This window comes from Tympanuchus pallidicinctus, unplaced genomic scaffold (assembly GCF_026119805.1).
Source record: "Tympanuchus pallidicinctus isolate F22 unplaced genomic scaffold, pur_lepc_1.0 scaffold14, whole genome shotgun sequence".
Lineage (NCBI taxonomy): Eukaryota > Metazoa > Chordata > Aves > Galliformes > Phasianidae > Tympanuchus > Tympanuchus pallidicinctus.
In genome coordinates, this window is record NW_026294659.1 from 11,603,630 (window position 1) to 11,631,418 (window position 27,789).

The following is a 27,789-nucleotide window of genomic DNA, read 5'->3' on the forward strand; positions in this document are numbered from 1 at the left end:
TTTATCTGGAACACGAGGCAGGGAGCAACTCTTGGAGTGGTCAAGCATGGTAAGACCCTTCCCCTCATTCTGGTCCTTTTTTCATATTTCAACAAGCCTTCTGATATTTAAAGGAAGATTATAAATAGGAAAAAAATAAACTTTTTAAACAGCTAGATAGTGATAGAACAAGGTTTAATGGTTTTAAACTAAAGGAGAGATTTAGATTAGGTGTTTAGAGGCAGTTTTTTAAAGAGAGGGCAGTGAGGCCCTGGCACAGGCTGCCCAGAGAAGCTGTGGATGTCCCATCCCTGAAGGTGTTCAAGGCCAGATTGGACGGGGCCCTGGCAGCCTGATCTAATGCCTGATGGACCATGCACTATGTTAATATAAGAGGTTTGGAAGACTGCTTTGGAAATCTGCACTCATACCCGATTCACCCACCTAACATCAGCTCATCACTGGTAGTTGGCACTGAAGGTACTGCTATTTTACAGATGACAGTCACTTTCTTGTGCAAGGTCTGGGCTGCTAAAAATTTCATCTGGTGACAGCAGAGGTGTGTTATGGTCTGATGGCAGGTATTGAATCTTCATACACAAAAGCTCCATGCCCAAGTTTGTCCACTAGGATCAGAGACAAAGCAGCAGCAAAACTTTCAACAAAGCTGTTACTTCTGACTTGTTCCTCGAATAAGATGGCCAAGAGGGAGATATTTTGCTCATTTGTATGTGCTCCTGGAGCAAGTGATGGTGAAAAATACCAATCTCAAGACTCAGGAGGAGATTCAGGCAGCAGGTCATGGGTCACTCAAGTAAGTGGGAAGATAAACTAATTTTGTTCCCACAAGAGGCCTGCACAGACACTAATTAGTGACAGGGCAATGATATGTTGGCATCCGTCCTATGAAACAGGGAGGAACCATCAGATATTTTCTGGAGGAACAGTCCAAAGAGCAGAGTTTAGTAAGACACCTCTGCAGTGCATGCACAGAGAGGGCAGCGTGACTGGAGAGAAAGCCAACTTGAATTTAAAGAACAGTAAGCAGACAAACATAAAACTGAAGCCTGATGCAATGACCTGCTCCTGCTAAATTGCACATTTGATCAGGGCAAGCACAGCCATGACTTCTAGTAAAGTGCTTCCCTCTTCCATGCAGAAGAATCCACGGAGAGCAGCTCCAAACTCCAGGCTGAAGTCCAACACCACACTGCTGGGAAGAAACTTATTTTCTCCTTAAAAGCATTACAGGTACATGCTATACTGCAGTCCTTGATTGTCTTAATAAACTTTTGTTTCAGATGCCTGATAGAAAGGTGCCTTTTAAGCCCTCCTTTTCCTACAATACATACATTGACCAAAATACATTTGTTTTTATTGTCACTGCAACTACTAGAAAAGAGAGAGGCTAGCATGTATGTTTAAGCAACTGATAAGGACAGAAAAGCAAACGACAGAGCCCTTTGACTTCTAGTTTGAGCAATATCCCAAGTCCGAACATTTCATAAGGGTATATTTTCCCATTCTTACTCCAAACACCAAACATTCAAAAACCCCAGTGTTATCAAACACTGAACTAGTATAAATCAGCCTCTTGGGATCTGAACCCATGGGCTGAAAGGCAAACTTCTGCAGCAGCCTTTTTGTTCATTGGTGGACTTTGTACTGATTCCGAAGTTACAGAGTTTAATATAAGGGTACAAGTCTGTTTTGGCATGTACCCTGTCAAGCAAAGTTGCCATTATTACTTGAGGCAATGCTATTTTATAGTTTGTTGTATTTCTGTGCTTTCCCAGTTCTTTTAGTAGATGCTCTTTGAACTTGGTGCTGGCACCCCAAAGACAAGAGAAACAGCTGCTGAACAGAAGGAAAAATAAATCAGGCAGTTCACTCACTCTTCTTTTAGGAGTTCCCAGCCAACAGGGAATAGCCAAACTGTGTGACAGGATGAAAAGGGAATAAAAATGTAAATTCAGGACTGGGTAGACCTAGTAAACTGCCTGTAAGAGAGGATGGAAGCGGCTCCATCTCTGAAGAGATATGAGATAGACCTTCAGATACGATGAGGGAAAATCCTTACCAAAGCTATAGACTTAAAACCTTTGTGTCACACACTCCTGCTTGTGTTTGGACAATACTCTGAGGTCTGGAGAGAGAACTGATGTGAGCATGGCTAATCACTGGACTGATGAATCAGCTCTCCAATGTACATTCTCCTCGGGGAGAGACAAGAGAATTGGCAGAGGACAGTGCTGCAGAAGACAGCAATATTAAGAAACAGCTGCTGAATTTGACGCAGGAGCACTTTGGTGCAGTGTTCTTGGTCAAAATCATCATCCCCAGTGAAGCATATCCCACAGCTTGTAAGAAACAAATACATCTCCTTACGATATCCAGTCACGGCTGCTTCCTTGCAAATCCAAATGCTGGAACAGCACAGCCCAAGGCTTTTGATACTGTACATTCAAGTAGCAGTGAGACAGAAAACAAACACAGCAAAGATCAAGGAAAATCAATATTGATGCAAATCTCTCAAGGATAATAGTATCAGTTGTGTGCAACAAAAAGCAATGAGCTTATAACACATCTATAGCTCTATTTCATGAAACCTGCACTGGTCAGAGCACCATTTTTTGTAGCAACTTGTGGTTCTCTGGCCTTGAGTCAGCACTGTTAGCTTCACTTTGTAACCTTTAATGGGATTATACGCAAAAATAACTTTGCAGTTTTTATTGTTATTTTATAAGAACCTTGAGCCACACTAAAACAGGAGAGCAAAGCTCCAGGTAGGACTGTACAACCCAATAGATTTGTTGCAATTTGCAGAAGTAACTTCATGTGTCACACACCTCTTCTACTAATTGAGGTAGAGGCCCTTTCCTCTCCTTTTCAAAGAAAAGCTCCAACAGCTGAAAAGCAGCAGTCAAAACTGCACTATCAAGCCTTACTGTGAAACAACCTCCCTGAAGACTTTAAGGCTACCATTAACTCACCTTAAACACTGCTTGTGAAGTTAAGGGAATGACAAGCAAACCATTACTCAGAGTAACTATAGGGAAAAACGTCCTTCTACAAAACAAGTTATTTTCTCATTGACAAAACTGATAGAATGAGTTTAGGGATCCTGACATCACCAGCCTCTTCTAGTTAGAAGATTTTCAAAAAGTTTAAGTTGCCAGTTCTCCACTTAACAGACCAAGAGGCTTGGCTGGCTCAAAACTGATGCCTTCATTGGTGACCCTAGGACCCTCTGGGAGCCATGCTGCCCTTCAGCATACCACCATATGGCTTCTCACACCAGAAGCAGGCACAGTAAGACGTGGACCAGGAGCAACCAGACACGGCAATTTCCTGGGCAGTGATGGCTGTGGAGCAAGCAAGGCAGAGAAGAAATATTGCATCCATATGTTCCCCTGGACCAGCACCAGTGCCGCAAAGATGACCTTCAGCACGGGGGCTGTGCTCACACCAGCAGCCGGCCTTGCCCTTCATGGTTATCTCTTCCTATCAGGCCACACTCATTTCCATATCCAAATACACCTCCAGGAGAGGTGCAGATAAAGGTATACAAAAGCAGCAGTTACATTTCTTCCTTCACACAGGTGAGCTGAGAAGATAGGCTGCTTGTTCACGCCTATGCATGCTGCAGCTTAAATATCTTCGCAACCCTCAGGATCACAACACCAAGCAAAGGATCCACTTTATTGCCTGACAGCAGTGTCAAAATGGAAAATGTGAAGGGTGGAAGAATTGCAGGAACCAGTATTTGGGCTCACATGTGCAATATTCTGCAGTCCTTGCAAAAGCTTCCTAGAAAGTGAATCCCAGAGCACAGAGACAGCACTGAAGAGATTGCCAATTGTGCAAAAACAAGCTGCCATGCAAGAGTGTTGATTCAAAGACAGGTAAGGTTAAAGCTATCAAGTAGACATGTTCTGGATTATTTCGACCTTAAAAAAAAAAAAAAAAAAAAAAGTATGCAAATAAGTGCCTGCACAGAAGAATTTATGTGGAACTAGCCTTTATCTAAAACAAATATGCTATCAGTATTCCACATGAAAATCTGCCCTGCATAAGTTGAATTCTTTATTCATCCCACAGGGCAACGCTTCCAGCCTGCAAGAGGATGACTGATAAACAAGTACTGCTCACCAACTGGATTTATCGGTCACAAAGATTTGAACAGCATCCTCAGTTAAATTAGACCCATAATAAAAGGTACAAGCCAGCTCCGCTCCTGATGAGCTGTATTGTGCAGTCACTTCAACGTGACAGAGAAGTACATGGAGCAAAGCTACATTTCACACTTTTGCTCAACCAAACACTAGTTTACCACTTGCCTTCTCACCTACAAGTTTCAATGGCAGTAACATCCTACCTCCAGGACTGATGTAATCTTCCTGTATCAAAGGCAAAGAATTACATATAGAAAAATCACAGTCACGAATATAAACATTATCCAGGAGCTTTTCACATAATGTAGTTTATTCCAAATACTTTTACGCTTTTTTCCACAAAAAAGCAGGCTATTACTTTATGCCACACTGACAGATCCTCTCCTCCCTTTGAAAAATAAAGGAAGAAAACACCTGATCTCAGTTCTGTCAGCTGAGAGAAGACCTAACCTCAGCAGGAACTGCACATAGCTTAACCTTTTAATTTTTCCTAATGCTTCACATGCGTCCCCATCAGGGCATACTACAGTTTTAGTTATTTCTTCCTTTTCTTCCACACAGCTAAAGAGAGCTTTCTGCATGAAAGATGATGCCTCAGCCACTCCCAGCGGGCCCCTTATTTATTGTTCACTGCAACTACTCTCTCCTACCAGCAACAGAGACTGGCTTGCTAGATTTCTGTGATGACAGGTATAATAACATGCAAGCAGATATCTTTTATTGCGATTCTGGACACCTGCTCTGAAAGGGTTTTCTGTTTCTGTCCGCTGTCATTTGAATATGTGAATGACCTCTCAAAGAGAGAAGTAGTTTTCCCCAGAACGCATTCATGCAAACTGTCAAAGTGAAGGGCAGAAAAGTACTCCATCTCCTCACACATCTTTCAGCACTGCCTTTGCACATTGAAAGATCAATGGCTTGCAAGAACTTATTTCAAGACCTGTAAATTCTAAGACTTAAAACAAGTGGGACAGTTGTAGTCTGAATAAACCTAATGAATTCAGATTTCTATCAGGGTTTTTATTAATACCAAGTCCCGTGGATCAACGCTGCTGATTTTTTCCACAATCTTCCTTCCAGGTGATCAAAAGGAAAATGCCAAAAAATGCCTTGTTTTGACAGGCATCCGGAAGAGCAAAAAGGCAACTCTTTTATTCTAAGTATCAGAGCACTGAAAACAAAGGAAGAACTCTATGTACGTATTTAATTCCCTAGGCAAGTGAGCCTTATGACTTGGGATCATTACTTGCTCCAAAGCTAGCCTTAAATGGAGAACCATATTAACAGTCTCTAAGTATTAGCTCATTGGTTTTCAAACTGGTCCATCTCACCACCCAAAAAGAATATAAAAATTAAGACCTGGGAAAATGGAAGAATAACCACATCAGCAGAAATTAGGACAGTCCTCAAGCAAAGAGAAGAAGAGCAGTAAAAGGAAAATCCAGAAGAGAGGTGGAAGAAGATATGAGAGCAAACAAGAGATGAAGAAGATGCAAGATGATGGTCAGGAAGCACGAGGAGGAATGGGAAAATGAAATGGTCTGGCTGTAAAGAGAGATTGATACAAATAGGAGAGGGGACAGTCATGCATCTGCATTGCCATGCACAGTTCTGCCTTCAGGAGCTCAGGGATAATGCTTACAGATTGAAGAGCTGGAGGAGATATGCACACAACATCAGCCATCAGAGAACAAGCCTTTAGCTGAAAACTAACAGGAACAGCTATTTCAAAAAGAGGGGAAAAAAAGATCCACTGGCTTCTGGACGAAACCAAAAATTCTGGTCAAATATCAGGTACATCAGCAAAGATGACCAAATCCCAGGTCAACCCACAAAGGCTAGGTTAGTTTCCATGGCACTTATTCAAGACCCAAAGAGGTGGAGAGGTGGGTGAAAGAGGTGGGACAGAGAAAGAAAGCAAAGAGGTAGAGACAAACAAAGAAACCATGTTGATAATCATAGAATGGCCTGGGTTGAAAAGGACCACAAATACCATCTAGTTTCAATTCCCCTGCTATGTGCAGGGTCGCCAACCTCCAGACCAGGCTGCCCAGAGCCACATCCAGCCTGGCCTTGAATGCCTCCAGGGATGGGGCATCCACAGCCTCCTTGGGCAACCTGTTCCAGTGTGTCACCATCCTCTGTGTGAAGAACTTCCTCCTCATATCTAACCTAAACGTCCCCTGTCTCAGTTTAAAACCATAATGGACAAGAATGAGGAGGAACAGCCTAAAAATAGAAAGCATGATATACATAACCATTTTATTTCTTCTCATTGAACACGTGGGAAACAAACTGGATAAGAGAAACCAACTCTGTGCAGGAGAATGGGGCTGAAGATAGAGAAGAAAGCTTTGGGTTTTTTTCTTTGTTTCAGAATATTTTTTCCAGGGTAAGCAGTTCTTAGCACCAGAGAACCCAGGTCCAGCTCACCTTGTGGCACATTTACCACCAGGTGATGCACAATGCCTTGTGACAGTATGGCAGAAAAATGCTCAACACATCCCTCAGGTACGCTTATACTGCCTAATTCATGCAGATGACAAGAATCCTTACAGCCAGTGACCTCATCTCCAAATGAAATGTATAAACAGACGCTCTTTAATATCCACTATATTCCTCCACATGCTGCCTCAATCAATACAGCCGTTGCTTATTTACTCCACTGCTCCAAGCTACGTAACAAGGTACAACAGTGAAACTCTACCTGGACTTCAGCTCTGGGGGGGAATCAGATGTGTGCAGGCATGGCGATGTATGCAAAAAAGAAAGGAGACACCAGGATATGAGGTATCAATGTACAAAAGCACAGGAAGCAAAAGACTACCAATGTGAAGTGTCTCTCACGGCATCCTCCAGCAACAGCTCTGGAGTGAAGTCACACAAACACATCAAATTGGATTCTCTGCATAACGGCACAAAGACCTGAACATTATAGTCAGGGGTAGCTAAGCAGGTAGATTGTATAGGGCAAATCTAAAAGCACTGATCAATTTATTAGCCACAGAATCTTTAGAGCAAGTTATTTTGTCTTGGTTATAGCTCTATCGATGAACACAGTGAGGAAGTTGACTTACTTGCAGCTGAGCATGCTTCTGTTGCCTTTGCTGGGCAGTTAGGGAGATCAGTTCTCTCCACAGATTCCAGCTTACACTTGTCTTTGCTCTCAAAACCATGTCCAGAAAAACACATGCAGCAGGAAGTTCTCAGCGTATAAACACAAGGCTTACACTTTCTGCAGCTGAGCGCTACCATTAACAACATCAACAATAAAAAGGCACAGCATCATACCACATAGATACATAGGCTATATATATATATACATATATATAGGCTAAAGCTCAACATTTGAAGATAAATATGACACCTGAAAGTCTTAGGAAATTAAAACCAGGACTTCTTTTCTCTGCAAACCTCCTTTTGCTTTCACCTACATTCATGTTTCATGCACACAGCTTTTCATTCCAGGACAAAAAAAGAAACAAACATCTGACAGCCTCTCCCCCCCCCCTCCATCTTTTCCTCCGTCAGTCCCAAACAGTCTCTCTGCAGCTGGTGCAATACTACCCTGGATCAGCTCAGTGACCTGCACTGCTCTGAGCTGCCCCAAGCAGCATTCACTATGCAGATTATCAGAAAGAGAAACCAAAAAGCTCTTTATGTAGAGATATGCACAAATGACTATAGAATTACTCAGTGAAATTGAGTAGAGTTATCAGTGGGGTGCAGCTCTTTCTGAGCACTGAGGCAGTTTACTCACGCCCCGCACACTTTTAAGTGTTAAACTGCATATTCATAAATAAAATGTGCTCCTTCTCATGTGTGCATTTTCCACTGCTTCCAGTCACTCTGCTTCTTGGTGCTCCAGTACTCTTGGTAAAAGGAACAGTTCTTTTTTTTTTTTTTTATCTACCTGTTGAGTTTCAGATTAATTTCACAGCATGCTTTTATTAACAAAATAAATAAACAAAATCAAAGAAAAAAAGACAACAACTGACTGTGAAGGAACAAACTGCCCAAATATATCATTTGTAAAATCTTTCACCATATGAAATCTTTAAACAGAAAGAATAAAACAAGGGAAGAGTGGGATCTTGAGGAATACAGCTTTTTTTTTTTTTTTTTTTAATCTTTTAATAAAACTTGACAGATTTGGAGGCCATCTCATGCCCACTAAAAAGCAGTCCTGGCATCTACATGTCAGCAGACTGTTTTTACAACTAATTGCCAGTGTTGTCAGTCAAAGTATAGGGTGAAGTTTTCTCCCATTCTCAAATCACCAGTGCCACAAGCAGCTAAAATGAAACAGTAGAGTCACTACATATTCTACTAAGAAGCTAATTAAATTAAAAAAAAAAAAAAAAAAGAGGAGCGAGAAGATCACAGAATAACTTAGGTTGGAAGGGACCTCACAGTCCACGCACCCCAACCCCTGCCGTGAGCAGGGCTGCCCCCCTCAGCTCAGGCTGCCCAGGGCCCCATCCAACCTGGCCTTGAGAGCCCCATCCCTGGAGGCACCACAGCTTCTCTGGGCAAGATGCTTCACACATCTCTACATCCACAGCACTCACTTAGTTTTCACCTCCCATGAGATGAAGAAATGTCTCCCTGTTATCCTTGCAGGAAACAGAAATCCATAGATGAAGACATCTCCTACATCTTCAAGAGATTAAAAGGTCATTGTTTCAGAAGTGCAGGACCCATAAAAAAATGAACCAATATAAATAATTAAAGATTAAAATATTTACTGGCACATGAAAAATAATATTTCACATTGATAAAGCATTATAAGTACAGCACATTCAGCAGTAAATGGATTAAGCTCCCAGACAGCAGACAGATGTGCAAGTGATCTTGCAGAAGATAGTTAGTCATTAAGCTATTTGGCTGCTGCTTTCCCTGTGTGAGTTTCCATCTTCTCCTTGCCCTCAAGACGAAACATTGCTTTAAAAATCACAAGTCATAACCCCCTTTTAACAAACTGAGTCGTTAGTTTTTGTTTTGTTTTTACCATGCATAACTGAAGACTTGCTAAGCAGACAGAAGTAGGCCTTCAGTCCCTGGAAAACACTGCATACTGCCCAATAAGCTGCAGATACTGAAGATCACTCCTCTAAGAAGCCAATGACCTGAAGGTCACCTTAAAGACAGGGTCACAGTCAGCAGGTGGTGTGGTCACAATGTACCCCAGCAGCAGCCTCAGGGTCTTATTTATGCTTGAACTCACATGGCTCCAACTTACCCTGTCCCAAACGGACTGCTGACTCCAAGTTTGGCTTTCAATATCTAAGAGGGCGATGAGAATGAAAGGGACAGACTCTTCAGCAGGGTCTATTATGATAGGACAAGGGAAAACTGTTTCAAACCAAAAGAGGGGAGATTTAGATTGGACAGAAGGAAGAAGTTTGTTACAATAAGGGATGTGGGTTGCTGGCACAGGTTGCCCAGAGAGGAGCTGGATGCTCTGTCCATGGAGACACTCAAGGTCAGGCTGGAGGGGGCTCTGAGCAACCTGATGTAGCTGTAGGCATCCCTGTTCATTACAGGGGATTTGGATGAGATGGTCTCGAAGGATCCCTTCCAAATCAAATGGTATTATGAATCAGCAGGAGACACTCCAGCTGAAGCTATGCTTCTCATCACTACAAGAGGCAGCTGGCGAGATGCTTGCATGCTTGCTACTGCCAGATGTGTCCAACTGCACACACAGCTGTTAAGCCAAGTGATTAGAAAGACATAGCTAAACAGCTGGACCCAGTCTGCATTGGTTCTAATCATGTCCAGAGCAGTACTGCAATTATTTACCAATGCTTATTTACATAACACCACTCACATCAGTATTCAACAAACAACATCCTTCAAAGATCCGGCCTCAATCTCACCTTACTTGAAATCTAAATACCTTTTGGAAAAGTTACATAACTAGGGGAAAGTGCACAGACAAAGCAAACACAGAACGCCCTCTGCATCTCCTACGTCATCACCAGTGCTCCACGTACAGAGTGACAGACAAATTTGAGAAATAGTTATAACCTTCAACAAGTTTTACTGATGGGCTAAAGTCAACCTGAGCAGATTTCTCTGAATGCATTTCATGTGGAAGTGCAGCCACAAGGAATAGCAGAGTTCTTAGCAGCACATTTCTCCAAGTGCCACACTTGGCTTTTAATGCCTATCTATTCAGACTCTACCAAAGTACCCCAGTCTCCCCTGCTGCCTCCGGCTCAAGCTCTGCTCACCCTGTGCAAACATTCCCAGCCACAGCCAGCAGTTTGTTATACCACAAAACAGCATTTGATTACAGCTCTCAGATGCATGCTGAACTATTTACAGAGCACAAAATTACAGCAGTCTTTATCCATTTCATTATAACGTAATATGCTATTGTATGAAAGACTGTTTGCTTTTACAATGTACGTAGGCCATTCCAAAAGTAATGCCTCCTATTTATTTCCATGGAAACTACAACAGATACAAAATGCACAATAACACCATTGGATAGAGCAAATTCCCAGCTGCAAAACATTATTTTTCAATATAGTTAACACTACTAGCTACTCATTCTTGCCAGCAATAAACAAGAGCCTGCATGCAGAATATTGTTGGGAAGGTTCAACCTCTACTGTCATACCACCAACCACCACCTCCGGCATTATGGGCCAATATAATAAAATAGAAGGCATTACTTTTGGAGCAGCTCTTGTATGTACTAGTGAATAGGATACATTTCAAGCCATATAAGAGTGCCAGCTGATTTTTAGATAAAGGAACAGTAAAAACAAGCACACAGCATCTCATTCTGAAGTCAGACATACCAACTACAACTATAAGCAGCACTTCATGCACCCCTAAAGGAAAGAATGCTTGCTTCTCAGCTGTCCAATAACCTGGATTAAAAAGAAAGAGAGAGAAAGAAAAGGAATATATGCTTATTATAAAAACAAATAAACAAATACATGCCTTTTCTCCTTCTACTGCATGCATTCTTTCTTTCTGGAAATGTCTTTAAAACATGAAATGCTTTCTCAAAATACTGAGCAACTAAATCTGTGTAGTCATTTCACAGGCACCTGCATACACCCATGTTGTTTAGTTTTGTTGTTGGTTGTGGGTTTAGGATAGGGGGGAGCTTGTTTGCTTGTTTTTTTTTTTCTTCATTAGAACTGAAATGCTTAGTAACCAAATAGCTTGCATCACCTAAATTTCTGATAGACATTCAGACACCTAGATCAACAATATTCACAACTCCACAAGTCTTACCCTGATTTTGCATTACAGATGAGACCACTGTTCAGAGGCTGGGTTTTCTCTTAATACCAACACTGATTCTTCCACAGCTCAAGATAGGAGTTGCACTTCCTATTATAAAGTGTTTTGATAATTGTGGCTCCTTCATTCAAAAACGGTATTTCAGACTCGGATGATGATCGTGACAATTGCAATAAAAAGTAGTTGCATTCAGGACACAAATCTTGAAATCAAGAGGACTTAAATGTAAATGACTGTGTTTAGGTGAATCAGGAAGGACTGGAAATCACAGAGATGCTAATAATTTTTACTAGGGAATTATTCGCTCTTCACATGACAATTATTTTTTCCAAAGCTAGAAACCACTGATCATATTTTCTTTTGGTTCTTTAAAACACCAGATTTATCGCAAAGCTATCACACAGTGATGTTATTTATTTGTTTAGAAGGACAGAGCTGAGGGCAGTGGGAAACACTGCACAAAGCCCACAAGCCATTCCCTACCTTGCTCAATTTGTCAAACAGCATGCCTCTGTTAGGATAAAGACCGTCTCAAAACAGCCATGATACTGCCAGCCAGGAATAGGGAAGAAAGCAAACAATCAGACTGTACTTTGCTCAGCTGCCTGGACACTATTTAATATATAGTAAAAATCTTGATTCTGTCAACAATTAAAATATTGAAGTTTGCAGCATTCACAGACCCATAAACCCATATATCTTTGAAGCCACACCGTTTAACTGCTCCGAAGTCTGGATTTCTGCAGTGCTGAATCCACGGATTCAACTTTTCAAACCATCCATTCAACCTTCAATAAGTAATCTTATAGCAATTAAGTTACATCTATGTGACAGTCAAGTAACTTAAACAGAACCCACATGCTGCCCCATGGTCAGAGTTGTTCATTGGCTCTTCCAGTTTGGGCTTTAAATACAAATCATGAGGGAGGGAGATGAACAAAACTGAGGTCTGAGGAAAGGTCTGTTGATGATGAACTTTTCTAGGTTACCAAGCAGATAAAAAGCTGCAGCTTTGAGATTTTTACCAACACTTACAGAGGAGTTCTCTGTTTTTAAACATAGGCAACAATGCCATTTTAAAGTGTTTCCAAGGTATACCCATGACATCTTTGAGGGACGAGCTAATGTGACACCAGACCACTGGAAAACCTATATTCTTGGAGAGTGGTTCCATGCCAAAAGAATCACAGAATCACCAAAGCTGGAAAAGACCTCCAAGATCATCCAGTCCAACCATCCACCTACCACCACCATTTCTCCACTAAATCATGTTCCTTAGTACAACATCTAAACACTTTTCTGAGACAGTTTTTCTTATATCCAACCTGAACCTCCCCTAGCACAACCTGAGGACATTCCCTTTAATCCTATCACAATTTACACAGAAAAAGAGCCTGATCCCCACCTCACCACAATCTCCATTCAGAAATATCAAGTGCCTAAAATGACATCAGATGCTCAGACACCTGAGTCGCCCTACCAGTACAAGTGAGAACTGGATTGACCAGGGAAGCTGTGGATACCCCATCCCTGAAGATATTCCAAGCCCTGGGCAGCCTGAGCTGGTGGATGGCAACAAGGAGAAACCAGATGATCTTTGAGGTGTCTTCCAACCCAGACCATTCTATGATGCTGTGATTAGTCCCAGCCCAGTACACTTTCCTACTTCCTTTCAGCACATGCCTTTAATGCAAGGCCACATGATTTCAGTGCACAAAAAAAAGAGTTGCTTCCTCAAAGCAAGTATTTGAAACACTTTACACGGTATAGGTCTGAAACTTTGAGAATAGCAATCGTGGAAGAAAGATTGCATACTAAAAACCAAGCTGCGCAGAAGGCAAACAGAGGATGGCAGCACAGAAGGACTTTGTTTTACAGCATGTAAAGAGATGTGCTGTAACTCTATTCCTATACAGTCTACTGGTTCATGTACACTATTTCCGGTTATCACTTTGCGAGACACCAGAGCAGATTCTCTTTTTATTTAGAACAAGATAAGGCTCCAATATGTAAAAGTATACATCACAAACTCAAAAGCATGTTTTCTAGTATCAAAAGCGTTAACTACCCGATATGCACGCTTTCTGAAGGCATTTTCTACGCAAGCGTTCCAACGCCATTGAGATTACAGATGGTATAGTCAATGAATATAAAAATGTTATAATTATGAAATAAACAAGAGAGTTCGGCAAAGCACACTGTCACAAAAAAAAAAAAAAAAAAAAAAAAAAAAAAAAACAAAACAGATAGAAAGCTTACACACACCCTAGGCTCACTGCAAAACTCCAGAGGAGGGATCTCCAGAAGAGATCCTTCCCCACTGGTAGCCAGCTCTTAAATGGGTTTAGGAGAGGTGCAGCCAGGCTCCACCCCTTCCTGCAGCACAGCTGAATTGCCTTCACCTGTGCTCCCCTGGCTGACTCAGTGCTCGCCTCAGGTGATCAATCAGAGGTTCAGGCCGTGACTCAGCAGTTCCCATATAGATGGGAAGCACCATGACACCACAAATATGACAGAAGCATGGCTTAAGACTCCAACATCTTTACCTCATCTTACCTGAGTGTTTTATTAAATTTCCTCTGCTCGGTGGCAGAAGTGTGAATTTCAAACCCATATTAGGAAAAAAAGAGGTCATAACAAAACATAGCCACAGCTAATCTATACAGAGAAATAAAGCACAAAGGCAAAAGGAAATATTTCTGCTCCTCTTTGGGTTTTATTATTTTCACCAAAACATTTGTGATAGACAGACAAATGTACATTTAGTACAGAACAGAAACCAGCATGAAGCAGCCTGAAATGGAATCATATCAGGAAAGCCACTATTTGCAGACAGGAAAGACCACTGGGAGAAATGAAGTTGAATGATTCTTCCAACTTCTATCGTGAGCAATGCCCGGCAACCAAAACATACCTATGCACAACAGATCAGCTTCTGCTGAAGTTTGATTTTTGACCCGATTACGTTCTTGTTCCTGAAATAACCTCTCATCATATAACCAAAAAAGCTGCAGCAGAGAACTGGCCAACGTAACCAGGGTCTTTAGCAAGCTTACACAACTCCCTCAGTGTGTGCAGAAGCTATCACTTCCATCACAGGAACTGTGAGAACAGTTAACATCTGAACAAGTCTTAAGATAGGATCTCTCCATAATTTAGAATTGCATCCAGATCTGAAGCAGCAAACTAGGACTCCCTAGAAAAAAAGCAGAGATACTGCCACCCCTCCCCCCCAAAAAAAAAAAAGGGAAGTGGCCCTCAGACACTTGCAGAAGCCCACTGAAGAAGAGCTCTGCCCTCTCATCCTCTGGGAGGCTTCTTCCTATCCTCTGGGAGCTGGGAAGCTTCTCAGCTGGGTGTGGAAGGGAGGAAGAAGCAGAGACAATGCAATGGGCACATGGTGGAGAAATGAGGAATTTCACAGAATCACAGAATGGTTTGGGTTTGGAAGGGATCTTAAAGCCCATCTAGTTCCAACTCCTTGCCGTGGGCAGGGCTGCCCCGCAGCAGCTCAGGCTGCTCAGGACCCCATCCAACCTAGCATTGAGCATCTCCAGGGATGTGGATGGATATGTGACAAATAGATTCAAGATCTAAATTCACTTCCACCAAGGAGATGAGAGAAGCTGTAAAGAGAGGCCAGGAAAGATCTGCTTCAGGAGTCCAGAGTGAAGCAGTCCAAGAAAGCAACAGGCAAAACAAATGATTCCGTACAGCCTTCCCTCTCAGCATTTCCTCCATAATCTCCTCTTCTTTAGCAAGACCCTTCCCTAAGCCCTGCTGGCTTAGTTTGCAGCTAAGAAATACCAGTAGTACCAACACAGCGTACTGTTAGGCTTAGAGAAGCCCCTGAGGTTACCAGTGCCATGTGGGCCTTCCTTTACTCTTCAGCCATGAAGCTGAGGTCCAGTCAGCCACGGAAACCCTGACAGAGGAGACTGCTGGGCGAGGAACCTCCTGGCAGCATCGCTCATCATCAGCCAACACACACCCAGACACAAATCTAACAAAACGTGGGAGTAGCTCAGTCTTGCTCATTCCCTCCATGCTCCTCCATTCTCTCCTATTGTCAGTACAAAACATTTACAGGGAGAATTAAGAAAATCTGATCCAATTACACCACAAGTACAAAAATCAAATACGCAGACCAAGATTAAGCACGACTTCATCTGTCATGCAGCACAGCATTAAACTTACCTGCTCATTACTGTAATTTGGCAACTGAATTAAATGCTTAAGAAAGAGCTCTGACGAAACTCACAGTAAGTGGAATGAAACAAGGAAGAGGAGGAAGAGGTGAGCAACAGAAAACTACACCAGGAGATCAGGATAAGATGGATATGCATAAATCCACCTGTCTGAGCAGATCTGCCTTCTCCTTGCTAAGGTTTCTTGCAAGAATTCAGCTGCAGGGGGAGGAAATACATCCAATGGTGTGTGTCTGACACTGTTAGAACCTGTTAAACATAGCTGCCCTAGGACAGACACAGCTGCAAACAGGAGACGTATCAGTGCAGCAGGCTTTTAATTTGTTCAGCAATTACTCTCAGGTACAGAAGCACAAAGCTCAGGAGGAGACTCTGCTCTGTCGGAGCAAGCACCAGCTTTCTGTCATTTACATCTTCACTCTCGGAGTAATTTCACTGGGTTACAATGTATTTGTGAATTCCAATTATTATGTTATTTGTTAAAAAAACAAACAAACATGGTTTTCCGAGACACGGGTTCCACATAGCAGACACTATGTACTACCCACAAATCACATTTTAAGGGCACTCTGGAATTAAGGCAAGAACCCAGCGGGGCTCCCCTCTCATAAGAACATATGGCATTTTAAAAAGCAGCATGATACAAACTCGCACAAAAGCTATTGAGTCACTCAGCAGAGGCTTAATTTATCTCTTCTCTCTCTCTCCTACCTAGGCATTTGCACTACAGTCAGCGACAGGAAGACTGAAACTCCTCATAGTCCTAAGGAAGCAAGCTGTCTCTCATTTACATTAGAGATATCCTCACTTTCAATGAGTTCCTCAGATGCAGCTGACGACAGTTCAGTGATGCCAAGGTTAGGCATTGGCCATTGCTGCGGAAAGAACACAAAGAACAAGAAGTTCCTTGCATGGAGCATCCTAGATCACTTGTGTTTTACCAACAAGCAAAAACCATATATCCTGCCAAACAATTTGGGCACACCACACATAAAAGAAAGCATTTCACGAAGCTGGTTAATGTTTCTTTTCTGTTCACACAGAGTGACAGACTATCACAGCCCATAATTTTCTGTTACATCATCTCTAATGCTCATTCGTCAGCACAGGGAGCCAGAAACTTGACTCAGATTTTAATTCATCACTTATCATTTTGCAAAACTACTCCAGCACCCACCAGCTTGTGCAATGGCTGTGATGCCAAAAAGGCGAGCAGAACAAGAATCAGCGCTTGCATTGAAATTCTGAGGCCACAAGCTGGCTAGCTTCTGAATGAGGGTTACCCAGCCTTTCAGCTCCTGTTTAGTGCTCTCCACACATTGCTGGTAGTTACAGCTTGTGGCCTGAGCAACTCTAAGTTATTCTGACCGGTTGTCAGGAATTAATTTGGTGCCACAGAAATTTACTGAGAGCTGAACAGATGAAAAATGGCAAAACAAAGGAAATGGACACAGAGGTCTTCGCAGTAACCGCATTCGGGCTCCAGTCTTGAGGTCAACACGTCCTCCTTTGCTTTGCCTTCTGCACAGAACACATGGACCACAAGCGAATTGTTTCCATGCATTTACAAAGGAAGGCATGAAGTGGCTGCTATGTGAAAGGACCCCTTGCCGTAAGAGTGAAAACACTGATACCCTTCCCAGAGTCATTCAGTCTGGGATGCACAGAATGTTGCCCTGTGCTGGAATTTACAGCATGTGAGGATCCTAAAGCAGAGCTGGCTTGGAGCATGAGTCTCAAACAAAATTAAAGGGCAGTGTGCACAGCTGAAGGGGATTTCAAGAGGTCACCTCATCCAGCTGTCCCCAGTCTTTCATAGCTAAGCTTTGCCATTGCCTTTCACTTCACTAAGAACGCCAATTTCTTGTTCTCAACTTCCTCCAACCCATTTTTACACAGCAATGTTAGGGGAATGGAGAGGCTGCCAGAACTTATGTTCTGTGGCTTCTCCTTCTCTATATCTAAAACTGGGGCCCTTCCTACCAAGGACACAGTGCTCTAGACCCCAGAGAAAGAGCCCCAAGCCCCAACCCTTTCCAGAGGCATCTGCCAAGATCCGCTCTTTCTGAGTTCTCTCCAGCATCAGAGATTTCGTAACTCCCATTTGGCAATAGAAAGCTTTTTCCAAAGCTTTCCAGCTCTCCCTTCTGCATCTTAAACCTATAACTTCTTGTCCTCTCTACAGTGGGCAAGGAGAGCAAACTACTCCCTCCTCCTCTATAGTAGACCTTCAAGTGCTATCTACATAACAAGCCCATTATTCTGCAAACCTTCCCTTTGGTGATGTTTTCTAGACTTGCCTGTGACTCCTTTCATTTCTCTCAAAGCTTTGCCCTTGGGAAAAGGGTTTCTTTAGAGGTAATGCCTACAGCTGCACACCATACTATTGCTTGTGCCATGCAGAATCAGCACAGCAGTGTGCATGCACCCCAGTATGTCTGGTTTCTTTCTTTTGGTGTAGGAGGCTTTGTGGACTGTTTTGCAATCATGCAAGACTGTCTCACATTCAAGTTGGTGAACTGCTAAGTGGAAGCACTACAGTTCTGGTTATTATCAAGCCAGGTACTGGTATGAATGCAGGTAAGCTTGGGGCTCTATTTTCTCTTAGATGTTCTGCCAGCCTAGCAGAGTTAATGAACAGCAATAAAGAGATTCCAGTGTAGGCACGAAGGCACAAATTAATGTAGGCAATGATATCACCAAAAAGTGAAACTGTTGTGCTTCTTCTTACATCAGAAGGATTAAGAGCACCAGCAAATGGGCTCCTCCCCTGACCAACTAAATTGCAATCTCACTGAAAAAGATGCTGCCAGCAGCTTTTCAGTGCTCATATTCCCAGAGCACTGGGGAGGAGCCAACCACACAGGAGTAGAGCAGCCAGCTCTATCTGCTCAGTGACAAAAAGCTCCCAGGAGTGCTTCATTATTCCACTGCTCCACCAGCCAGATCAGGTAGAAACGTGAACGCACAAGCATATGGCTCTGTAGCCAGGTCTTGGGAAAGGTAATTCCAACTAACTAGAAAAGGAACATCCTGCTGGAGGAAGGGGGGGTGAAGGGAGAGGGAGGGGAGGGTGAAATAAAGCTTAATTCAGTTATTTTAGGTCGCCCAATGAAACCAAAGCATCTACATAACACTGCTAGGTTCACATTTACTACTGAATTTGTAAGGTTGTAAGTGGGGCTTACAAACTGCACAATATGCTTTAGATCACTCTTAGAGCTTTCTGGCCTGAACTCAGACCTTTAAATACAGCCATTTCTTCACCTAACATACCTGCCCCAGCATACCTCCTTGTACCAGAGTAACCATGCAGGAGATGCTTCTCACCAAAAAAATTGGATCCTCTTTTTCTCAAAGGATGAGGGTCAGGAGGACGAGGGCACCATAATTTCAATAAAGGCACGTAAAAAGTAATGATAACAGAAGTATCAGCACAATTTTAAGACAGACAGTAATATTTAAGCTTGCTTTCAGCTTGCTTAAGTATTCAATCAAAAAATTCACCTAGGCAAAGTTATTAATCAAAAAAAATCAATCCAGGAAGTGAGAATTAAAGTAACCCTAAGCTCACATTCTCTTTGGAGGTTTCTTCACTGAAAAGAGATGTCTTCACACTGATGTTATAAACCTAATTGCATCTCAGTGGATGCTCCTTTGTTTGCAGCAGTTGTGGGTGTACAGAGCATCCAGTGCTAATTCCAAATGCAACGCCAGGAGCTGTAAAGCTTTTGTCAACTTCATTTGAGCAAAAACACATCATCCTTTCCCTGGCATAGCAAGCCAAGCTATCCATAGCTAACCCTTCCAGGTAATTCATGGCATCATTTGGGATTTATCAAGAGAGCCTTTAAATTGGCATCTGGAGGACCAGTGCAGATGAAAGAAAAGGGTTTTATAAGAGAAAAAGAAAGCAAAGGATTATATTACTTTCTTTTGCTGTAGAGAAAAGCATGGGCACACTAATTGAAAGAGGTAAGGCTCATAACAGGTTGCATACAGCAGCTCCTGTTATTTCTGTGATGGTGAGAGCTGCTTTCACTGTGAGATACAGCAATGATGCTGTAAATGTCAGTTAATAAAGTACACGGAAAAACAAGGAAACCTGTTTTTTCTATTAATGCTAATAATAACTCTGAATCCTGGAAAGCTACAAAGCCCACTGTGCAACTTGGTACAAAAAAAAAATATTTTATCAGTACCACCAAGGTCAGTTCTCCTTGGCCAGCATGACATTGCTACTGAGAACCAACATATCACTCCAGCAATATACTGGAGTATGCTGTAAAAACACTGTAATACACAGTTGGACTAACTGAAACTCTTCAACCAGTAAAGTTTACTTCCTTATTGATCAGCTACCATCACAAGTTTATAGATTAAAAACAGAAAAGTATTGACAAGAGGACTATAATATAGGCACAGCTTCATCCAGGGCAGCTTGCTTATGCTATCAGATATACAGTTAATATGGAAATATACATGGTTAGCTGACATGTTCATTCTAAGACTGCACTCCAAATCTTTTCACACGAATAAAGTTATGGCCCTCAGCTTACAGCTACAGCTGTGAGAAGTAACTTGGAGAAATGCTTTAAGATATATGGCGGCATGATTTTTAAGAAACAAATACGAGCTCAATACACTGTGGGTGTGTGCAGAGGGGGAGCTCATTGCTTGGCTTCTGGTGAATATTTGGACAGGAAAACTTGGAAGGAATCCAGTAGCATTTGGGAGTAATAAGTCTTGAACCATCACTGGGGAAAATGCAACTGGAAAGCTAAGCTAGCTTGTTTAGGTTCCACCGTCAACGACAACTGAACTCGAGAAAGCAAAAAGCAAAGCGAATTACTCAAAGCACATTACTTTCCAGCTTAAGCAATCTCAGTTCTTAAGAGAGATCACATAAGCCACTGTACGAGCCACTGTATGAGCTGTATATGAGACATTTATTTTTCAAATAATTGTCCTTCCTACAGAGGGATACTGCAAGGAAACTCTACAAGAAAAACATCTGCAAATTTCAGAAGGGTTAGTTAGCAAACAGAGACTACTAAAAGACAATGGTACTCGGTCTCATTAAGGAGAGCAGACTTGGGGAAGGCCAGGAGGGCAAGACTTGGCCAGAAAAGATAAAGACAAGATAAAAACCTGAAAAAAACAATATCAAAGACCACCTTGATTCACTGATCCCAGTGATAAGGAAACACAACTCTGTTTAGTTAGCCTGCGTGCTTTGCCTTAGATTTTCATTCCTTGATGTCAGTTAAGTTGTTTTCTTTTCCTTTGGTTTCATCCCTCTAACATTCAAATTTACAGTGGAGGTTGGCCATGTCGTTAATAACCAAGGGCAGAAGGCGCCAGAATGATGAGAGTAGCTCTGCTCAGACACACTGGCAATGAGAACGAGAGTGCAGGAAGGCATTTGGAGTAAGGGAGCCCTTGGAAAAGTACACCACACAGCATGGCATTGGATCCATCACAGCTGCGACTGAGAACCAAAAAGGCTTGCATCAAGCATTACAGATAAATGGCTCAACTGCACAGCCATGCAAAGATGTGGCACTGAGGGCCATGGTCAGTGGGAATGGTGGTGATGTGTCCATGGTTGGAATAGGTGATCTTAGAGGTCTTTTCCAACCTTAATGATTCTATGACCTCTGGCCAGCAGGGAGAAGGAAGGATGCTACCACTGCAATCTGGTGGAATGCTACCAGTCAAGCTAGTGGGTTTTAGAATTTATCTTTATAAAATAAACTGATTATAGCTGCACTATCTAATGGCGTGTCAACCATGATCAACATTTGGGTCCATAAGTGGTCTAACTTACAACACTACCAAGAATTTGAAACCTGATCCAAGATTGAAAGTTGAATTTTCCAAGGCTGAGAATTGATAACACTAAATCACCGTATGAGTTATGTTAAAAGTCCTACAAAATGAAAGACAGAACATTTTTGAATCAGCAGATAATGCACATATTTCAACTATCGTGCTCCACTGAAAAGACCAAATCTGCATTTCAAGTACCAACAACTTGGAATTTCTAGGGAAAAAAAAAGAGTTTTCTGTGCAGTCAAGCTTAGGCAAATCTTGCAGCAATAATTACAGAGAGTGCTTCCCCCCAAACCATCTGCTGTGGCATTTATAACTCTTGGAAGGGCAACAGGTGGTGATGGTGGAGGAGAAGAGAGATGTCAGCAACCAAAGTCAGGCTGAAGAGAAAACCCAAGGCACTGGCCTGACCTGGCACAACGTGGCCACGTCCCAAATGGGAAGTTATGCTCCAGCTGACCCTGCATATTGACAGCTCCTGCATCTGTAACAAGCTTTCATCAGTAGCACTACAGTGGGAAGAGCTAGCACAATGGCAAGGTTCAGTGGCAGGCCAAGCTCTGGGCCCTTTGAATATCCCACTGTCGCAGTACAGATGGAGACAATGCCGGTTAATTGTTCTGCCATCCATAAAAAAATTACTACAATACCCACTTCTTAGGGTTGTCACAAGGATTACTTAACAGTTCTGAAGAGCTTTGAAGAAGAAATAGTGGCTATTGTTTTGCGTCGCACAGAATTTGGAAAGATTGCACATGAATTTTACACAAGTGTCCATCTGTGACAGATGCAGCACCAATACATTATTTTCTCCACAAAACAAACACCACCAAAAAACCAAGCCTCACAGAAGCTCGTTTACTTTGGGCCATGTTTTAGTCAGAAATACACTTTGTTTTGTTTATTAATATATTCTAAGTAGACATCAATTTGACTATTTAACTGACGGATTCAAATGCTGGTTCTAGTCTATCTTAATTAAAAGGGAAACACTGCATTTTTGATAAAGAACTCAGTTTAGACTGTTGGGGCTCCAAACAAACACACTATAATTACCTAAGTGATGCTCATGCATGGGAACAACAACAAAGAAAAAGAAACCAAAACAACTAAAAATTATGCAAACATTCCATTTTCTTTAGAGCAGATGAGGAAGTCTGTCAGCACAGAAGGGCTACACACAGAGAGGGGCCTACGGTATGTAAACCCGACCACCAGAGAGCACTGAACTCTGATGCAGAAACATTTTGAAGGTTTTAAACACTTCTTCCACAGATGCCCAAATACATAGGAGGCGTACAGGAACATACAGGAAACCCGTCTGTCCCTTCATTCTCATAAAACATAGAAAGCTCAATGCCTACTTCAAGGACAAGCACTTTTCCAGGCACACTCAAACTAAAGCAACAGCCACAACCAGACAACAAGGCTGTACTGAGACAGAGGCAGGTGAAGCTGGCCAAGAGAACTAACTTTTCCACTAGAAAAAGAAGTTTCAAAGGATCTTTAAGCTCTTTGGGACACAAACCTCATCTTTTGTTTGGAAAGCAAACAACAAGTTATTGATACTACTGCAAGACAAGCTACTCTGCTGAGGCCTGCCGCTACCCTAGCTTCCATTCCACATCCAGGATGCAACAATGCTTTTTCTCTCCCATAACTATGTCATCCCAGCTCTACACTCAGGAACCTGCACCTACATGCACGCACAAAAAAGAGAATGGTAATATTGCAGCATTTCTCTCTGTCTTGGTAAGCCTCACAAAGCCCAGATCTCCAATTTCCTGACTCTCGGGGGAATTAGCAACCCAAAACTGTGTGTTCTCCCTACAAAACACATGGAAGAATGTGAAGAATTTGCATGTCTGAGAGCAGCAAAGAGAGGAAATAAAAGACAAAAAAACCAACATGAGCAGCTGGGCTGATCTACCCAGAGCAATGCAACAAGATGCAACATCAGTCCCGTCTTCCCCCAGGTTTATTTCAGATAAAGACCAACGTCTTTATGGAAAGCTCAGTTGCTAGGATTATACTAACTTCTTCATAAAACACAGGTATGAAACAGAAGAGTGAGAACAGTACTCTCTTTTGCCCAGCAGACCAATGGGGCCGCACGCTTATGTGGTTTGATCTGCACATAGTTTTGCTACCTTCTGGAGAAAAAGGAAGGAAAACTGCATCATAAATGTCACCCAGCAGTTCCCTGCTTGCTTAGCAAGGTATCCCAGCACTGCTGGTCACTACTCTATCCTTACTGAAACCGTTGTTTTCACATGACTTTACAGGCCTGGAATACAAAAGGAGTCACTATGGCTTTCAGTTCCTTCTTACCATGCTGAATATTCACTAGCACATGGACAAAAACCCAAACCTCCTGCTTCCTGTCCCATCTACTGAACCACACAGTCATGCTGTCTGCCCTGGACAAGGTTGGACAGCTATGAATAACGATACAGAAGCAGAAGGTGCCATTGTAAATGGATCAAAAAGTAGTGCTCATAGATTGATCTTCACAAACAAGACAGCTATTTCTTTCACTTTTGCTATGACTTCAGTGCAGCAGCTGCAGTGCCCAGTGTTGCATCACTGTCATGTCTTAGAAACTCTTCAGCATATCTAGACTGAGAGGAACAAGAAAATTTTACAGATAAATTGTAGGTATGCTCTCATTGCAGGAGAATTAAAATAATACATAAGCGAGAGTTTGTTACCTTTTTAACCATTTCTATTTTCAACTTTTGCAATTAATACACCAGTACAGGAAGCAGAAATTACTGTGCTGGTGCATCAACCCCCCTCTTAGCTCATCCAGCTTTTATCCATTGCTGCCTGCATCCTTGCAGTCCCCAGCCTGGGTGCTGACTCACTTCTAGAATCCTGATATGATCATGTATTAGATGGCAAACTGATTTTAACCTAACACTCTAAAGGATATCTTCATTGAATACACTGCAGAGGCTTTGGAACATGTTTCTTTTGTTCACAGTTAAACAAGAAATGTAGATAACACCTTCTAATGCCTCCACTTTCCCTCCCTTTTAGTCTTACTTCAAAAAGATGGTATTGATTACTTATCAAAAACTAACCACAAGCAAGTTTCCTGATATCAGCCTGAAATGCAAATGTACAGAAGAGCCCTACTAGGGGCTCGGCACCAGAAGGCAGCGGAACAGCCTGAGATGCAATGACATATTTGGTTCCTTTTGCTTTTTATCATCTCTTGTACCAATTACTTGCTCTTTGTTCAAGCACTGACTATAAACGGACTAACATACACCCACCAATAATCAGTATTACCACTTAAGAGCACTGAAAGAACAAGACCTTCTCGCCATTGTGAATGCCAATTACGTTTGTCAGTATCTTGGCCATTCCTAACAAGAATTGTGTTCTTTTAAGCCGTAAGAGCAAGAACACAACCTCTGTTGGGGTTTTTGCCTTTCTGGAAGGCATGGAAGCAGCCCATGGTAATTTATAGCTATCACAGATTTAATTTAGGTGAACTCATTTTCGTTAACAGCAACGCTTTATTCATACCAATTTCCCATAAAAAAGTAAGGTTCACATCCAATTACTCAATAAGAATTTCGCAAGTACGCAAAACATCACTTATGATTTGAAAACAGTGCATCTTTCTGCAAACAGAGATAAAGAAGAAAACTGTTAGAGAGTGTTACATAGCTGTGAAGGCTCTGAGGGCAAGGTGTGTGAGGAGTGTCTGAGGCCCCTCGCTGTGCTCAGCCCAGAGCAGAGGAGCTGAGGGGAGGCCTGATGGCGGCTGCAGCTCCTCACAGGGAGCCGAGGGGCAGCGCTGAGCTCTGCTCTGTGTGACAGCGACAGGGCCCGAGGGAACGGCATGGAGCTGCGTCAGGGGAGGGCAGCTGGGGGTCAGGGAAAGGGGCTGCACCACAGGGCGGTGGGCGGGGAACGGGATGCACTGGGCTGTGGGCACGGCCAGCAGTGCTGGAGTTCAGGGCATGTTTGGACATTGCTCTCAGACGCTGAGTTTGGTTTTAGATGGTCCTATGTGGAGGCTGGAGTCTGAATTAATGATTCTTGTGGGGCTCCTCCAGCTCAGGATATTCTCCTATTCAAGGTGTGCTCCTCTTGCTGGCTGAACCTAAGCTATGCTTGGGAAACCCACTGCTCTATACACTGTTTAAGTGGGTTTAAAGGTTGGAGAGGTGGAGATGGGAAATAAAGACAGATGGAGATGATAAAACTTTCCTAAAGAGACCTCAAGATTGTCTTCACAAAAAGTCTGAATAAAGGTATTGAATTTAATGTGTGTAATTTTTATACTGAAAGTTCAGTAATATCAGAAACAAAAGAGAAGAGGACCAGAGCACAAAGAAGTCAATGAAAAGTCAAAGTTCTTATGGGAAGGAAAGACCAAAACATTGATGTTTCAGAGCCAGGGGCCTCAAACTGTTCACACTGCATGGAGCTTTATGAACAGCAGCAAAGCAAGTTCAGGGCAGGCTACACCTCCATTATGCTCCATCACCTGGAATACAGCTGCAGCCCCGAAAGAAAATCAACAAAGACTGCATGGCTTTTACCGCTGATGGAATCAAACTTTACAAATACACATCAATGGCTCAATATGATTCTGCTCAACTTCTCCCAGTGACTCACAGTTCAAACAAAGACCTCAAGTCAAGAGTGCCACAACACGAGGAACGCTGCCAGGACCACCACTTCACTCCCAAACAGGCTTGTACCTACTGGCAACCCAACCATGGCCAGCACACGATCTTGGACCCCTGCCTACTTCCCTCAAAGCGGGCAAAGGCCATCAAGTTTATATCGGGCTTGAAATTAATGAGTTTGATAACATGACGAATGGCGTGGGCAGCAGAGATCATTGCTACTTTGAAGAAGGAGCAGCAAGACAAATGCAAACTCTGCCTCTTGACTCTGTCTCAGAGAGGAGAGGAGAGGAGAGGAGAGGAGAGGAGAGGAGAGGAGAGGAGAGGAGAGGAGAGGAGAGGAGAGGAGAGGAGAGGAGAGGAGAGGATGGAGCAGCAGAAAAGACAGGTGAGGCACAGAGCAGGTAGTGCTAAAGTTGCCTCAGAACACAGCGTAATAAAAGCTATAAAGCGCTAATCAGTGCACGCCTTGGTTTAGATGCCTGCACGTTAGGCTAGCAGCTCGTCAGACCCATCAGCATCATCCAGGCACAACAACACCCCATACGCTCTCAGATCGATAGGCTTTCGCTCTTCTCCATTTTCCACTCGCGAGCGGTGCACCCAGGTGCAGCCCAGCTCGCCGGCAGCACGCTTCTCTCCGATTGTCAGCCTTATTATTCCTTACAACTACCCTCTCGTTTTCCACCGCCCTTCCCTGCCACCACCCTCAGCGCCGGGGCACGGCGAACCTCCCCGGGCCCCGCGCGGCCCCCCCCCCCGGCCCCGCCGCACAAAGCGCTGCCGCAGAGCCGGGGCCTGGCGAGAGGGGCGTCCGGCGGAGCGGGCACGGCCATCCCCCCTCTGCTCCCTCCCTCCTCGCCGAGCGGAGCGGCACCAACCTGCGGTCCCCGCCGCCTCCAGCCCCGGCCTCCCTGCGGTCCCCGCCCGCGCCCGTCTCAGCCTCCAGCCCCGGCCTCGCCCGCCTCCGCCTGCTGCTGTCCGCGCGGCCCCCACGGCGGCGGCGGCGAGCTGCCTGTGCGCGCCGGGACCCTCGGGAGGCGGGGAAGGGGCGAGCGGGGCGGGCGGCAGCGGCGGCTCCGGCAGCTTCTCTCATGGAGTGCGGCAGCCCCAGCTGTCGCCGCCGCTGCTCCCCGCAGCCGCTACTTCCTGTGCGGCGATGGTTCAGTTCCTCTCGGGCCGCTGGGGGCAGGAGAGCCGGGCGGCGGGGAGCGGAGGAGGAAGGTCGGGGCAAAGCGCGGGGCTGCGATACGGCAGCTCCCCCCGCTACGCACTGGAGCCGGCGCCCCAGCACACCCCGCCGCCCGACTCCCTCCCCCTCCCCACCGATGCGGCCGCGAGGGGGCGCCGCTGCTCCCGCCCCGCGGAGGCCGATGGCCGCCGAGTTGATGGGAGCGCGAAGGCGGCAGCGCGAGGGATCGATCAAGGAGATTCTCCTCAGCGCAGGAAACCGCTGCGTAATGCTGTGAAGAAGCGAGGGGACGGGGCTGGAGCGAGGAGAAGCGCTGAAGTATGCACACCTCCTGTGTGCCGTGGAAGGGACGAGCCTATGAAGCTTTCCGGGCTAGAACACCAGGATCTGAAGTTACCCTTCTTTGTGCCGATGTGTGTTTGTGCTTCTGAAGATGAGGAGAGCTCGCGGCTCCCAAAGCCTTGTCGTTGAAATTGCGT

At 43.8% G+C, this 27,789-nt stretch overlaps 1 protein-coding gene across 2 annotated transcripts in view; it reads right to left on the minus strand.

The window, feature by feature from the left end:
* AGPAT3 (1-acylglycerol-3-phosphate O-acyltransferase 3) overlaps nt 1-27,348 on the minus strand; it is a 92,778-nt gene extending 65,430 nt beyond the window's left edge. For both annotated transcript variants that reach the window (XM_052674261.1, XM_052674258.1), the window contains exon 1: nt 27,000-27,348. The gene's annotated coding sequence lies outside the window, so the exon portion shown is untranslated. The remainder of the gene's footprint in view (nt 1-26,999) is intronic.
* Between the last annotated feature and the right edge of the window lie 441 nt (nt 27,349-27,789).